The sequence below is a fragment of the Tenrec ecaudatus genome, chromosome 3 (genome assembly GCF_050624435.1).
Source record: "Tenrec ecaudatus isolate mTenEca1 chromosome 3, mTenEca1.hap1, whole genome shotgun sequence".
Taxonomy (NCBI): domain Eukaryota; kingdom Metazoa; phylum Chordata; class Mammalia; order Afrosoricida; family Tenrecidae; genus Tenrec; species Tenrec ecaudatus.
This window is the reverse complement of record NC_134532.1, coordinates 154864534-154868060: the sequence shown is the minus strand read 5'-3', so window position 1 is coordinate 154868060 and position 3527 is coordinate 154864534.

Below are 3527 nucleotides of genomic sequence, written 5' to 3'. Positions count from 1 at the left end.
TTGCGAACACGGGCACTGGAAAGCAGATTGCCCAATCGGATGGAGAGCAAATGGAACAGTTTATCCCACTGGACCTCTGGAACAACCTGCACAAGAGGCATCGTTGTCAGGGTTACTTGGTTTGGTGATGGAAATCTGATGGCGCTCAGATTAAGCGACCCCATCGGAGGAAGACACCCATCTCAAGCCCAGGGTAACTAGTGTAACCTCAGGTAAGCTCACTTTTTCTCTATAGGCCCAGGGCCTGCATATATTCTATACTCCTTAAACCTTCCAAATAGAGTTCTTCAGCACCCATCACTATTGTGGGAGTCACAGGCATGCTGTCACAATCACTCATTACACATTAACTCTTGGGTAGTCATTACAAAGTACAGTTTACACATTAGTCTCTAGTCACCCCAAGGTGCCTCGTGCCTTTACTAAACTAAGAAAGTCTTACTAGATTCAAAACAGTAATATGCATACTATTGACAGTAGGCTCAAAGCCTCCAAACCTATTATCTTTCATGCAGGTTCACCAGACACTCTACCTGTCTTCATTTGTCCCCAAGGTAACTTCGATATCCTAGCAATCCCCACCAACTCCCTTCCTTTACCACCTGTTCTGATTAATATGTTTGCTGTAATTCATATTTCTGTGCTTTGGACCCTGTTTATTTTTCTGTTAGGAGAACATAACCTTGTGCCAAGTAAGATAAAAAAAAAGAATTTACTTAATCCGATTGAATGATTCTACTTCAATCTCTACCAGAGAGATGAGAGCCCTATTCATAAGAAAGAAATTCCTACATGAAGAAAAAAGTGTTAAATTACACTCCAACTACTCCCTACCACCACCAGCTGGGGACAGGTAAAAATTGATAAAGCACAGGACTCATAGGCTTCTGACAATAATTAAGAAATGATACTGTCACAATCATTGATTTGGGGCCCCATGATAAGTTTCTAACAAATTGTTCTGAAGAGTCTGGCTCTATCTCATGTGACTATGTCAGCAATAGCAAATGGCACAAAACCTCTAATGATTTCCTCTTCACTGAGTCACAGTTAATGGCTGGGTGTGAAGCTGGTGTAGTGCCCCCAGGTCCTCATTTTTTTTAAGACCCAAAGAGGGTCCTGAGAAGTGGGACTTACAGAAAGTACTCCTCGATACCAAACTTTAGTAGGGTATGTAGGAAACTTTAGTATTTTTGGTAATTATTGGTCTATCTACTCCTTTAGGAGCAAAATATGATCCATAGATTCCTGTGTAAAAATGCCCCATGTATTCGCTGTTGGAAATACTGCAATGGATGAGACCACACATTGCCACATGTTCTAATTGTAAACTATATGCATGCCTTAACCATACTTTGCCTATAAACTTCTCTAGAGACAGTGTTCTCATTCAAACAATTGACTGGGAGTATGGATCCCAGTTCAAATGAATAGCAGATGGGCAAGCAGTCCTGAGGCATCCTTAGTGTTCCAGGGAATGTCAGAAATGTTCAAAAGACCTCACAGGTTCATAGGTGTGATCATTGCAGCCATCATTGACCTCAAAGCGACAGAATCACAGCAAGCTGTCCTTTGGCTTGGAGATCAAATAATGAACTTGCAACATCACGTAATGTTGCAATGCAACTGGAATATAACTGTTTTTGTATAACTCCTTTTCCTTATAATGTAACCATACACGATTGGGCTTTGGTCAGAAATCATCTGCAGGAATTTAAGGGGAATTTTTCCTTAGATATCATTCAGCTTGAAAAGGAAAATGTCCGTGCACTTCAGAATAAGTTAGAGGTATCCCCTAGCTCTACTGGGGTTGGTTTTAGTCTAACTGTTTTGCTTTTGCTCATAATCCTTGCTCTTGTCCTTACATGCTGTTTCTATAGGAAGCGAAGGAGTATAAAAAGAACAATTTAACCTCAACAGTGTTGCATATGGCTGGATTCCAACCTGTAAAGCGCTCGCCGGACTCTGCAGGAATAGGACAATTTTAGGTTGTTCATTGCCCCTGTCCAGCAAGAAGTAATTTCATAAGATGAGACCTCAGCCCCTATTCCATATATTATCAAAGGCAGGAATAAAGAGCCCAATAGTGAGACTGTTGGCAGCTTGCAGTCACCTTTAAGCCTCCGCTATTCGTTCACAAACAAATCCGTGCTCCCTATCTCAACAGCGCAGTCTTCTGGCAAAACGACACCATCACAGCCTGCAGATATGTGTCCACCAGGGGGCGCAGAACAATTCAAACAGAAAGATGTGCTCCTGGGCCCTCTGAAATCTCTCTTTCTCTCTCTCGCTCTCTCTCTCTCTCTCTCTCTCTCTCTCTCTCTCTCTCTCTCTCTCTCTCTCTCTCTCTCTCTCTCTCTCTCTCTCTCTCTCTCTCTCTCTCCCTCCTTCTCTTCCCTCCCTCCCCTTTTCTCTGCTGCTATCTGCTAGTTCCTCCTCCCCCCTCCCCCCTAGGTTCCCTGTAATAGTTGCTCTCTGCTATAAAAATGGCAGGCAGTGACAGCAGCCAAGGAAGACCCCATTAACTCCTTCTTCACCAAACTCTATTGTAGCTTACTAGGGAGTCTGTATTAAAACCTGTTTCTCTCTTTTTCTGTGCAACTGAGGTTCTTGTAGGCTCTATACCACAAAGGCCAGGTGTCTCCTTTTCTTTCATTCGACTCCAACCTCCCTTGACTACCCTAATCCCTTTTATCTCATTCTCTTTGATTTCCGTAACTCCCAGGATCCCTAAATAAAACTTATTAACTGATACTCATGTTTTGTCTCCCTTTCCCCTTCTTTATGTTGGACTCACATGTACCGCCCGGGTGTGGTCTGCCCTTCCCCCTACTACCTATGCTTCCACCGATTTACTGCGAGATAGGTGTCTATTCTTCTATTCCTGTCATGCTGAATGTACTTACCTCAGGGAACTCATGTTATACCTGTCCTTTTGAGACTGGCCTACCTTGCTTAACATGATTTCTTCCAACTCTTCCCATGAAATGATGTGTTTTATGTGATTGTCCGTGCTTTTCAATGCTGCATAGTACTCCATTGTGTGTATGTGCCAGAGTTTAATAATCCATTGTTCTACTGATGGAAACTTAGGCTGCTTTCAATTCTTTGCGATTGTGAATTGCACCACAATAAACACTGGAGCACAGATGACTGGTCTTGTTTTGTTACCTCCTCAGGGAATATGCCCTGTAGAGGGATGGTTGGGTCATAAGGTAGATCAATTTCCATTTTATTTAAGTATCTCCAGATTGCTTTCCACAGTAGCTGTACAAATCTACATGACCACTAGCAGTGGAGAGGGTTCTTATATCACCACAACCCTCCAAAACTTATAGCTCTCTGATTTGCGCTAGCCTCAGGGGTGTTAGATGGTATCTCATGGTTGTTTTAATTTTCATTTCTCTTATGGCTAATGACCAGGAACACTTTCTCATATGCTTGTTGGCCATATGGGTCTCCTCCCTAGTCAAAGTTCCTTTCAGTTCTTTTGCCCACTTCCTTCGGGGGTTAACTGTTTTCCTCTT